Genomic DNA, 13,891 nt, shown 5'->3' on the forward strand with positions numbered 1-13,891 from the left:
CTGAAAAGGAATCTGATGCTAGAAAGAGTACAGTCTGGCATTTTTTTAAACAAAATCCAATTGATCAGCGCAAAGTCATCTGTAAAAAATGTTCAACTACCTTTAGCAGAGGTCAGAATCTGAAAAGTCTAAATACAAGTTGCATGCATAGACATTTAACCACCATGCATTTTCAAGCCTGGAATAACTACCAAACGTCCCGTAAGGTTGTAGCACCCTCGGCCAATGAAGCTAGTCAGCAACGCTACATCCCTTCCATCAGTGTAAGGCCACCATTTTCCGTACCACCTGCAGTATCTGTGCAGGTTTCTTTGCCAGGCCAAAGCAGTCAGGGTCAGGGAATCACCAGTTTCGTAGTAGGAAACACTGCATCTAGGGCACCGGCGGCAACAATACCGACTCCAACCGTCTCTCAGTCTGCCATGTCCACTGGCACCCCCGCTAGTCCAACGATCTCCAGCTCTCCAGTCCAGCTCACCCTACATGAGACTCTGGTTAGAAAAAGGAAGTACTTAGCCTCGCATCCGCGTACACAGGGTTTGAACGCCCACATAGCTAGACTAATCTCGTTAGAGATGATGCCCTACCGGTTAGTTGAAAGCGAAGCTTTCAAAGCCCTGATGGACTGCGCTGTACCACGCTACGAGCTACCCAGTCGACACTTCTTTTCGAGAAAAGCCATCCCAGCCCTCCACCAGCATGTTAAAAAGCGCATCGTCCATGCACCCAGGCAATCTGTGAGTACAAAGGTGCACCTGACAACAGATGCATGGACCAGTAGGCATGGCCAGGGACGTTACGTGTCCATCACAGCACACTGGGTGAATGTGGTGGATGCAGGGTCCACAGGGGACAGCAATTTTGGGACAGTTCTGCCTAGCCCACGGTCTAGGAAACAGTTGGCTGTAGCCGTTCGCACCCCCCTCCTCCTCCTCCTCGTCCTCCTGCAGAAGCGAGAGCTCGTCCACAGACCGCAGTCGCCCAACCACTCCATCCGCAGCGCCACTGTTGCACACCAGTTGACCCATTATGGGGCAGCTACTGGCAAGCATCAGCAGGCTGTATTGGCTATGAAGTGTTTGGGCGACAACAGACACACCGCGGAAGTTCTGTCCGAGTTCTTGCAGAAAGAAACGCAGTCGTGGCTGGGCACTGTAGATCTTGAGGCAGGCAAGGTAGTGAGTGATAACGGAAGGAATTTCATGGCTGCCATCTCCCTTTCCCAACTGAAACACATTCCTTGCCTGGCTCACACCTTAAACCTGGTGGTGCAGTGCTTCCTGAAAAGTTATCCGGGGTTATCCGACCTGCTCCTCAAAGTGCACGGACTTTGCTCGCATATCCGCCGTTCGCCCGTACACTCCAGCCGTATGCAGACCTATCAGCGGTCTTAAAACCTTCCCCAGCATCGCCTAATCATAGACGTTGCAACAAGGTGGAACTCAACACTTCACATGCTTCAGAGACTGTGCGAACAGAGGCGTGCTGTTATGTATTTGTGGGAGGATACACATGCACGGGCAGGCAGTAGGATGGCAGACATGGAGTTGTCAGGTATGCAGTGGTCGAAGATACAAGACATGTGTCAAGTCCTTCAGTGTTTTGAGGAATGCACATGGCTGGATAGTGCAGACAACGCTATAATAAGCATGAGCATCCCCCTAATGCGTCAGCTGATGCAAAGTTTGACGCACATAATGGAGCAGGCGTCTGCAGCAGAGGAAGAGGAAAGCCTTGATGACAGTCAGCCATTGTCTGGTCAGGGCAGTGTACAGGATGAGGTAGCGGGCGAACAGGAGAAGGAGGACGAGGAGGATGATGGGGATGAGTATTTTTTTAATGAGGAAGCTTTTCCGGGGCCACTGGAAATTGGTGGCGTGGCAAGGCCAGGTTCTGTTTTTTTGAGGGACAGAAGTGACGTAGATTTGCCTGAAACAGCCCCTCAACCCAGCACAACCGCAAATTTGACAACTGGAACTTTGGCCCACATGGTGGATTATGCCTTATGTATCCTCAAAAGGGACACACGCATTACTAAAATGATGAACGATGACGATTACTGGTTGGCCTGCCTCCTTGATCCTCGCTATAAAGGCAAATTGCAAAATATTATGCCACATGAGAACTTGGAACTAATATTAGCAACCAATCAACTCTTGTTGACCGTTTGCTTCAGGCATTCCCAGCACACAGCGCCCGTGATCGTTCTCACACGAGCTGCAGGGGGCAGCAGACCAGAGGTTTTAGAGGTGCAGAAATCAGAAGTGGCATTGGACAGAGGGGTTTTCTGACCAGGTTGTGGAGTGATTTTGCTATGACCGCAGACAGGACAGGTACTGCAGCATCAATTCAAAGTGACAGGAGACAACATTTGTCCAGTATGGTTACTAACTATTTTTCATCCCTTATCGATGTTCTCCTTCAACCGTCATTCCCATTTGATTACTGGGCATCCAAATTAGACACCTGGCCAGAATTGGCAGAATATGCATTGCAGGAGCTTGCTTGCCCGGCAGCTAGTGTCCTATCAGAAAGAGTATTCAGTGCTGCAGGTTCAATATTAACCGAAAAAAGGACTCGTCTGGCTACCCAAAATGTTGATGATCTAACCTTCAATAAAATGAACCACAACTGGATTTCGAATTCTTTTGCCCCACCTTGCCCGGCTGACACCTAACTTTCCTATGAAAGGTCTTGCTTGTGGACTACTCTGACTGACTTTTCCAATCGCGTAAATTGCAGCAGCTGATTGTCCAGCATACGACATGTTTACACCTCCCTAAATGGCCAAACTCCCCCCACGGGGCCGTGGTCTCGCCACTTGGCGCAAGCACCCGTGAGAGTGCTTTTTGTCTGATGAGGTGGGTGTGCCCACTTTTGGTCGACGGCACTGCCACTGGGTCCCTCATAGTACAATAAAGTGTCTCTGGCGGTGGTGGTGCGCACCCAACGTTAGACACACTGTTGTAACATGAGGGGCCCTGGGCCTGTACTGCCGGCCACAAGAGAGTTCCCCCCCAGCTCAAACATTGCTCTACCACTTGCACAATTATCTCTCACAATTCCACCAATGTTTAGTCTATGCGCTGACATCATTCAATGCCTGGCACTGACAAAACCATTGTGTTGACATGTATGATGGTACTTAACATAGTCAGGAGCAGTGTCCTATATTTACACCAGTAAATAATTAGTGCAAAATTACTAGGTCTAAAACTCCGTAGAGGAGCCCACCCCTGTACCTAAGTATTCCACCCTTTTGTGTTTTGGTTTTGTTGTAATGCGAGACATTAACATCTATTTATTTTTTTGGAATACTAACTGGCAGACACTCATTACAATCGGCCTCCGCTGACAACACCAATGCTGCCTGTGTACCCCTGCAAGAGAATTGCAAGTGCCTACAGCCAAATTTTGTTATGTTAGGCCTACTACGCCTGTCTGCGGTCCCTCCTTCCACTAGTCCTCCAGTGTCCTGTCTACTGCTGCCCGTGTACCCCTGGAACCAATTTAAAAGTGCCTACAGCCAAATTTTGTTATGTTAGGCCTCCTACGCCTGTCTGCGGTCCCTCCTTCCACTAGTCCTCCACTGACCAGACCACTGCTGCCCGTGTACCCCTGGAACCAATTTAAAAGTGCCTGCAGCCAAATTTTGTTATGTTAGGCCTACTACGCCTGTCTGCGGTCCCTCCTTCCACTAGTCCTCCAGTGTCCTGTCTACTGCTGCCCGTGTACCCCTGGAACCAATTTTAAAGTGCCTACAGTCAAATTTTGTTATGTTAGGCCTACTACGCCGGTCTGCGGTCCCTCCTTCCACTAGTCCTCCAGTGACCTGTCTACTGCTGCCCGTGTACCCCTGGAACCAATTTAAAAGTGCCTACAGCCAAATTTTGTTATGTTAGGCCTACTACGCCTGTCTGCAGAACCTCCTTCCACTAGTCCTCCACTGACCAGACCACTGCTGCCCGTGTACCCCTGAAACCAATTTAAAAGTGCCTACAGCCAAATTTTGTTATGTTAGGCCTACTACGCCTGTCTGCGGTCCCTCCTTCCACTAGTCCTCCAGTGACCTGTCTACTGCTGCCCGTGTACCCCTGGAACCAATTTTAAAGTGCCTACAGTCAAATTTTGTTATGTTAGGCCTACTACGCCTGTCTGCGGTCCCTCCTTCCACTAGTCCTCCAGTGTCCTGTCTACTGCTGCCCGTGTACCCCTGGAACCAATTTTAAAGTGCCTACAGCCAAATTTTGTTATGTTAGGCCTACTACGCCTGTCTGCGGTCCCTCCTTCCACTAGTCCTCCAGTGACCTGTCTACTGCTGCTCGTGTACCCCTGGAACCAATTTAAAAGTGCCTACAGCCAAATTTTGTTATGTTAGGCCTACTACGCCTGTCTGCGGAACCTCCTTCCACTAGTCCTCCACTGACCAGATCACTGCTGCCCGTGTACCCCTGGAACCAATTTAAAAGTGCCTACAGCCAAATTTTGTTATGTTAGTCCTACTACGCCTGTCTGCGGTCCCTCCTTCCACTAGTCCTCCAGTGACCTGTCTACTGCTGCCCGTGTACCCCTGGAACCAATTTTAAAGTGCCTACAGTCAAATTTTGTTATGTTAGGCCTACTACGCCTGTCTGCGGTCCCTCCTTCCACTAGTCCTCCAGTGACCTGTTTACTGCTGTCTGTGTACCCCTGGAACCAATTTTAAAGTGCCTACAGTCAAATTTTGTTATGTTAGGCCTACTACGCCTGTCTGCGGTCCCTCCTTCCACTAGTCCTCCAGTGACCAGACTACTGCTGCCCGTGTACCCCTGGAACCAATTTAAAAGTGCCTACAGCCAAATTTTGTTATGTTAGGCCTACTACGCCTGTCTGAGGTCCCTCCTTCCACTAGTCCTCCACTGACCTGTCCACTGCTGCCCGTGTACCCCTGGAACCAATTTAAAAGTGCCTACAGCCAAATTTTGTTATGTTAGGCCTACTACGCCTGTCTGCGGTCCCTCCTTCCACTAGTCCTCCAGTGGCCTGTCTACTGCTGCCCGTGTACCCCTGGAACCTATTTTAAATTGCATAGAGCATCCTTTTTTTAATAGTAGGCATACAAACTCTGTCTGTGGTCCATAATTGAAATTGTCCTCCACTGAACAGACCAATGCTGCCTGTGTACCCCTGTAACCTTTTTTAAACTGCATTGAGACAAATGTTGTGTTTAAGGCCTACTACCTGTCTCCGTCTGCGCCACTCAATACAGCTGTTCTCCTTTTAAAAAAGCTGAGCGTCAATAGTCTGGTTTTCAGCCTATAGGAATTTGAAAACTGCATTGGAGCTACTACTACTACTTCGGTAGGGCCTACTAACGGTGTCTGCCGCTCCAAGGTGTTCCCCAGGTTTCCTCTCCATAGCTTAGAGCTTCTAGCTCTCGTTTAGTAGTTGTTGAAAACAACACTGCATTCGGCCTACAAGTTGGGTCAGGGGTGTAGAGACGGTGTGTTACACTCCAAGGTGTTCCCCAGGTTGCCTCTCCATTGCTTCAATCTTAAAGCTCTCGTTTAGTAGTTGTTGAAAACAACACTGCATTCGGCCTACAACTTGGGTCAGGGGTGTAGAGACGGTGTGTTCCACTCCAAGGTGTTCCCCAGGTTGCCTCTCCATTGCTTCAATCTTAAAGCTCTTGTTTAGTAGTTGTTGAAAACAACACTGCATTCGGCCTGCAAGTTGGGTCTGGGGTGTAGAGACGGTGTCTTCTGCTCCAAGGTGTTCTCCAGGTTTCCTCTCCATTGCTTCAATCTTAAAGCTCTCGTTTAGTAGTTGTTGAAAACAACACTGCATTCGGCCTACAAGTTGGGTCAGGGGTGTAGAGACGGTGTCTTCCACTCCAAGGTGTTCCCCAGGTTGCCTCTCCATTGCTTCAATCTTAAAGCTCTTGTTTAGTAGTTGTTGAAAAAAACACTGCATTAGGCCTACAAGTTGGGTCTGGGTTGTAGAGACGGTGTCTTCCGCTCCAAGGTGTTCTCCAGGTTTCCTCTCCATTGCTTCAATCTTAAAGCTCTCGTTTAGTAGTTGTTGAAAACAACACTGCATTCGGCCTACAAGTTGGGTCAGGGGTGTAGAGACGGTGTGTTACACTCCAAGGTGTTCCCCAGGTTGCCTCTCCATTGCTTCAATCTTCTGGCTCTCGTTTAGTAGTTGTTGAAAACAACACTGCATTCGGCCTACAAGTTGGGTCTGGGGTGTAGAGACGGTGTGTTCCGCTCCAAGGTGTTCTCCAGGTTTCCTCTCCATTGCTTCAATCTTAAAGCTCTTGTTTAGTAGTTGTTGAAAACAACACTGCATTCGGCCTACAAGTTGGGTCAGGGGTGTAGAGACGGTGTGTTACACTCCAAGGTGTTCCCCAGGTTGCCTCTCCATTGTTTCAATCTTCTGGCTCTCGTTTAGTAGTTGTTGAAAACAACACTGCATTAGGCCTACAAGTTGGGTCTGGGGTGTAGAGACGGTGTGTTCCATTCCAAGGTGTTCCCCAGGTTGCCTCTCCATTGCTTCAATCTTAAAGCTCTTGTTTAGTAGTTGTTGAAAACAACACTGCATTCGGCCTACAAGTTGGGTCAGGGGTGTAGAGACGGTGTGTTACACTCCAAGGTGTTCCCCAGGTTGCCTCTCCATTGTTTCAATCTTCTGGCTCTCGTTTAGTAGTTGTTGAAAACAACACTGCATTAGGCCTACAAGTTGGGTCTGGGTTGTAGAGCCGGTGTCTTCTGCTCCAAGGTGTTCTCCAGGTTTCCTCTCCATTGCTTCAATCTTAAAGCTCTCATTTAGTAGTTGTTGAAAACAACACTGCATTCGGCCTACAAGTTGGGTCAGGGGTGTAGAGACGGTGTGTTACACTCCAAGGTGTTCCCCAGGTTGCCTCTCCATTGCTTCAATCTTAAAGCTCTTGTTTAGTAGTTGTTGAAAACAACACTGCATTCGGCCTACAAGTTGGGTCTGGGGTGTAGCGACGGTGTGTTCCACTCCAAGGTGTTCCCCAGGTTGCCTCTCCATTGCTTCAATCTTAAAGCTCTTGTTTAGTAGTTGTTGAAAACAACACTGCATTCGGCCTGCAAGTTGGGTCTGGGGTGTAGAGACGGTGTGTTACACTCCAAGGTGTTCCCCAGGTTGCCTCTCCATTGCTTCAATCTTAAAGCTCTTGTTTAGTAGTTGTTGAAAACAACACTGCATTCGGCCTACAAGTTGGGTCTGGGGTGTAGAGACGGTGTGTTACACTCCAAGGTGTTCCCCAGGTTGCCTCTCCATTGCTTCAATCTTAAAGCTCTTGTTTAGTAGTTGTTGAAAACAACACTGCATTCGGCCTACAAGTTGGGTCTGGGGTGTAGAGACGGTGTGTTCCACTCCAAGGTGTTCCCCAGGTTGCCTCTCCATTGCTTCAATCTTCTGCCTCTCGTTTAGTAGTTGTTGAAAACAACACTGCATTCGGCCTACAAGTTGGGTCTGTGGTGTAGAGACGGTGTGTTCCACTCCAAGGTGTTCCCCAGGTTGCCTCTCCATTGCTTCAATCTTAAAGCTCTTGTTTAGTAGTTGTTGAAAACAACACTGCATTAGGCCTACAATTTGGGTCTGGGTTGTAGAGACGGTGTCTTCCACTCCAAGGTGTTCTCCAGGTTTCCTCTCCATTGCTTCAATCTTCATGCTCGTCTTAAGTAGTTGTTGAAACAACACTACATTAGGCCTACAAGTTGGGTCTGGGTCGTAGAGACGGTGTCTGCCGCTTCAAGGTGTTCTCCAGGTTGCCACATAATCGAAGCTGCATAGAGCCTATTTTGTAATTTTACGCCTACAAAGTCTTTCTGCGGTCCCTCCTTCCAATTGTCCTCCACTGAGCACAACAATGCAGAACGTGTACCCATGTAACCTTTTTTAAACCAGCGTCGAGCCAACTTTGTGGTTTAAGGCCTACTTGTAGTGTCTGGCTGCGCCACTCAATACAGCTGTCCTCTTTACAAAAAATGACCTACAATTATCTGGTTTTCAGCCTATCTGAATTTTAAAACTGCAGTGGGCCTACTAGTTGGGTTGGGGCCTTCTATCTGTGTCTGCCGCTCCTTGCTGTTCTCCTACAGTGAACAAAGCTGTGCCACCTGTTTACTACTCTTGCCAATTTTGAACTGCATTTAGACTACTTACAGATTTAGGCCTACTCTCTGTGTCAGCCTCTCATTCCAGTTGTCCTCCATTGAACAAAACAATGCCCCCTGGTTAGTCCTGTTACCAATTTTGAACTGCATTTAGCCCACTTTATTCTTTGGGCCTATATCTGTGTTTCCTCCTCATCCTGCCCATTGCCCAGCCAGTGATAGATGAGTCTGCTGGTGCATTGACCCATAACGCAACATTCCCCATGCACGCTACACTGCAAGATTGTGACCCTGCTGAAAGTCAGGTCCCCCTTCCCGCATACCATACCACCTTACACGGGGACAAAGAGGAAGGTGCAGATGAAGGTGCAGGTTCCTTCATCAGGTGGGGGGAGGAATACTCGTTGGCGACGTCACTGGCACAGGGCCCCTCATAGTACACAAAAGTGTTGCTGCCGGTGGGAGGCGCCCCCGCCATGCAAACACACCGCTGTACTTTGAGGGGCCCTGTGCCAGTGCCAATGCCAACGAGGGGGCCCCCCCTGCTTGCTCAGGATCACAGCACTTGCAAAGTTGAAATACTTATCTCTCCCTGCTCCATTGCCGTGACGTGGTCCAGATTTACTGGGCCCACTAATTACTTGAACCAGCCCTACCCCCCACAACTTTAGCCAAATGACCCCCAATTTCAAATGCCTTACAATTATTATAAGCTAAATTAAGATTGACAAGCTTCAGTGACAAGAATGGATGTTTTTGCCATTAAAATGGGCTCTGTACATGTTTTCCTGGCCTCTACTCACTGCCGACTATGCTCCCCCATTGACTTGCATTGGGTTTTGTGTTTCGGTCGATCCCCGACATTTCGCGATAATCGGCCGATTCCACTCGACTCGACTTTTGAGATAGTCGGGTTTCGCGAAACCTGACTCGACTCTAAAAAGGTCAAGGTCGCTCAACCCTAGTGCCAACCTCCGCTGTTAGGCAGGTGCTGGAAATAGGCTTTATTAGTAGGGTATATCGTAGAGTGCACGGTTGTGTGTTGTTTATGTACATCTGTTTGTAGTTGTCTCATGGTTTTATAGTTATATTTAATAAAATTTAAGATTTTATCTGACCGATCATAGAAAACTAAGGGTTGCTTGTTTCATATATTGATTTTCCTGACCCTATGCTGTCTATCAGCTTATGATTTATATTTGAGCCAATTTTGGCTAAAATAGATTTTGGGTGCCATGTTGCATTTGCAAGGTACCAAAAAACCCACAATTTAGAAAATACACATTTCGAGGAATTTATTTAGTGGTGCAGTGACTTTGTGGAACCACAAGTGCTTCACAAAAGTTTCTAACATTGTGATGTGATAAAAATAATATTTTTCTCAAGGGTAGCAGATGAAAATGGATCTCACAATTTTAAAAGAGATTTCTCCTCAGAACCCTGATGCCTATTATGTAATCAGAATGCTATTCAACTTTTGAAGTGCATTATAACTGGAGTAGATTATGAAAGCCATGTGTCATGCTTCTGGATTCAAACTCTTGATTCTGTGTTTTGCGGTCGGTGTCTCTTTCCAATGAGTCACAACTGATACACCTTTTCTTTGATTGTTTTAGTTCTGTTATCTTCGTTTCTGTTGAATTTTGTTAACAGTTGTTTTTTCTTTACTCTGTTTCTCTGTTCTATCATCTCTCAGGTGCAACTTTATGTACCTTCCCTTACCGGTGTTTCCTTCTGATGATAGACTTTGTTGGATTCCTTCACTGTACTGTAGTTTATGTTGGTTACAGATGCTTTGTGTGTGATTCCTTTTCTTCTTAGGGAACTGCTACTCTAGCGATCCAAGAAGCTGATAAGGACATCGAGGACAAGCAGCTGTCGATTGGGGTCACCATTGCATTACCTTAGGGTGCCAACCTCTATGGTCAGGCAGGGACAAACCAGGGTCAGAGAAGAGCTTTTCTTATTCTGAGCAGGGACCTGTCAGGTTCAGATATTTGTCTTTCTGGTTTGTACGAAACCCGTGTGAATGTGCTTTAGCAGTCATAACACCATGAAAGATTTGCAGAGCCTCCAAGATGTAAAAACAACAGGACCCCCCCAAAGTGACCCCATTTTGGAAATTACACTTTTCATTGAATTCATTGAAGGGTTTGGCAACCTTTTTGAACTGACAGGTACACCATAAAAGGTTTTAACAGTTGGACATGAAAATTAAAAATTTAATTTTTTTCACAAAAATGTTGTTCTAGCCACAATTTTTCCTTTTCACAATGGTAACACGAGAAATTAGACAACAAAAATGTATTGAGAATTTTCTCCTGAGTACGACAATACCCCATATGTGGTCAGAATATACTATTTGGGCCCAAGGTGGGGCTCTGAATGGAAAGATTGCTATTTAATTTTTGGGGTGCAACTTTGGTTAAAATAGCCTGCGCAAGTCATGTCGCAGATGAATCCCAAATTTTCATTTATCAGACTCTGGGTGTGGTGACACTTCTTTAGGGGCAGCCCGTCTCTTACCCAACCAACCGTACCCTGCGCCCCACCTCCACAAGTCCCAAAACAAATGTCCTGGCCTATGATATTGGCGTACAATATGTCCTGGACCACGCCGACCTCATGGGACTCAGTACTTGGGCCATTTCAATGTGCACTCTGGCCAATGGATAGTCTTTAGCATCCCTGCAAATACAGATGATGCCAATCTTCCCAGGGATTAGCTGGAGAGGAAATGTGGCCCTCACTAAGGTTACCAAACTCCCTGAGTCCAGCAGTCCACTCACTTGCCAACCATTCGCCTTTATGGGAAAGGTTGTGACCACTCAATGGGTGAGTGGACCCAGGCTACAGTCCGGGCAGCACGGTGGCGCAGTGGTTAGCATTGCAGCACTGGGGTCCTGGGTTCTAATCCCACCCAGGACAACATCTGCAAAGAGTTTGTATGTTCTCTTCGTGTTTGCGTGGGTTTCCTCCGGGTACTCCGGGAGGGATTCAAGCTTGAGGAGGCTAATTTGCATATTCCAGGTGCCTTCTGGGAAAAGCGAAGAGTCTCCCTAAGCTAGAAGATCGTTGGGTACAGCCGGGACCAGCTGCTTGGAAAGAATCACCAAACCAGGGATTCAAGCTTGAGGAGGCTAATTTGCATATTCCAGGTGCCTTCTGGGAAAAGCGAAGAGTCTCCCTAAGCTAGAAGATCGTTGGGTACAGCCGGGACCAGCTGCTTGGAAAGAATCACCAAACCAGGGATTCAAGCTTGAGGAGGCTAATTTGCATATTCCAGGTGCCTTCTGGGAAAAGCGAAGAGTCTCCCTAAGCTAGAAGATCGTTGGGTACAGCCGGGACCAGCTGCTTGGAAAGAATCACCAAACCAGGGATTCAAGCTTGAGGAGGCTAATTTGCATATTCCAGGTGCCTTCTGGGAAAAGCGAAGAGTCTCCCTAAGCTAGAAGATCGTTGGGTACAGCCGGGACCAGCTGCTTGGAAAGAATCACCAAACCAGGGATTCAAGCTTGAGGAGGCTAATTTGCATATTCCAGGTGCCTTCTGGGAAAAGCGAAGAGTCTCCCTAAGCTAGAAGATCGTTGGGTACAGCCGGGACCAGCTGCTTGGAAAGAATCACCAAACCAGGGATTCAAGCTTGAGGAGGCTAATTTGCATATTCCAGGTGCCTTCTGGGAAAAGCGAAGAGTCTCCCTAAGCTAGAAGATCGTTGGGTACAGCCGGGACCAGCTGCTTGGAAAGAATCACCAAACCGAATTTTTGCCTGTAGGACATTAATGCAAGAGAGCTTGGCTGAGTAGATTACACAAGAAGGAAAACACACAGCAAGTCAGCAGGATCTAGGAGCAACATGGCAGATGTGATAACCTACATGGTGAGCTGCAGCATGTGCTACATGTTCACAGATCGACCAGAAGAAGAATTAAATTTCACCTGTCAGAAGTGTAGACTAGTGGCCCTTTTAGAAGAAAAGGTGCGGGGTCTGGAAGAAAGAATAGCAACTTTGAAACTCATCAAAGAGAATGAAGACTTTCTAGACAGAACAGAAGCATCTCTACTGGTCACAGAAGGTGAAAAAAGTGTCAGAGAACCTCCAAAAGCAGATGAGTGGAAGCATGTGACCAAAAGAAGCAAGAAGACCATGGAGAAATCACCAACCACACAACTGAAGAACCGATATCAAATCTTTGTAGAGGATGAAGATGGCACACCTAAGGATGAAGCAATACCAGCAAGCAAAAAAGAAAAGGGCACACAGCAACAAGTGACAGCAAAAAGTACAGCCAAGAAGCAACGAAGAGTGGTGGTGGTGGGAGACTCACTACTGAGAGGCACAGAAGCAGCCATCTGCAGACCGGACATAACTGCAAGAGAAGTATGCTGCCTTCCAGGTGCGATGATCAAGGATGTGACCGATAGGATACCAAAGCTCTTCAACTCCAAGGACGTCCAACCATTTCTTCTGATACATGTTGGCACCAATGACACGGCAAGGAAGGACCTACCGACAATCTGCAAAGACTTTGAAGAGTTGGGGAAGAAAGTAAAGGAACTGGATGCACAGGTAGTTTTTTCTTCTATCCTTCCAGTAGACGGGCATGGCACCAGGAGATGGAACAGGATCCTTGATGCAAACAACTGGCTAAGACGATGGTGCAGACAACAAGGATTCGGATTCCTGGACCACGGTGTGAATTACTTGTACGATGGACTCCTCGCCAGAGACGGACTACACCTCAACAAACCTGGGAAACACACATTCGCCAGAAGACTCGCTACACTCATCAGGAGGGCGTTAAACTAGAAGAAGAGGGGACGGGAAGAAAAACATTAGACTTGAACAAAGAAGATCCAGGAAAACATACTCAGAAGGGAGGTAAGAACATTTCTAAAACAATCCACAGCGAGGAGATTGGAACAAAACAAAATCCTCTAAACTGCATGCTCGCAAACGCCAGAAGCCTGACAAACAAGATGGAAGAACTAGAAGCAGAAATATCTACAGGTAACTTTGACATAGTGGGAATAACCGAGACATGGTTAGATGAAAGCTATGACTGGGCAGTTAACTTACAGGGCTACAGTCTGTTTAGAAAGGATCGTAAAAATCGGAGAGGAGGAGGGGTTTGTCTCTATGTAAAGTCTTGTCTAAAGTCCACTTTAAGGGAGGATATTAGCGAAGGAAATGAGGATGTCGAGTCCATATGGGTCGAAATTCATGGAGGGGAAAATGGTAACAAAATTCTCATTGGGGTCTGTTACAAACCCCCAAATATAACAGAAACCATGGAAAGTCTACTTCTAAAGCAGATAGATGAAGCTGCAACCCATAATGAGGTCCTGGTTATGGGGGACTTTAACTACCCGGATATTAACTGGGAAACAGAAACCTGTGAAACCCATAAAGGCAACAGGTTTCTGCTAATAACCAAGAAAAATTATCTTTCACAATTGGTGCAGAATCCAACCAGAGGAGCAGCACTTTTAGACCTAATACTATCTAATAGACCTGACAGAATAACAAATCTGCAGGTGGTCGGGCATCTAGGAAATAGCGACCACAATATTGTACAGTTTCACCTGTCTTTCACTAGGGGGACTTGTCAGGGAGTCACAAAAACACTGAACTTTAGGAAGGCAAAGTTTGACCAGCTTAGAGATGCCCTTAATCTGGTAGACTGGGATAATATCCTCAGAAATAAGAATACAGATAATAAATGGGAAATGTTTAAGAACATCCTAAATAGGCAGTGTAAGCG

This window comes from Ranitomeya imitator, chromosome 5 (assembly GCF_032444005.1).
Source record: "Ranitomeya imitator isolate aRanImi1 chromosome 5, aRanImi1.pri, whole genome shotgun sequence".
Lineage (NCBI taxonomy): Eukaryota > Metazoa > Chordata > Amphibia > Anura > Dendrobatidae > Ranitomeya > Ranitomeya imitator.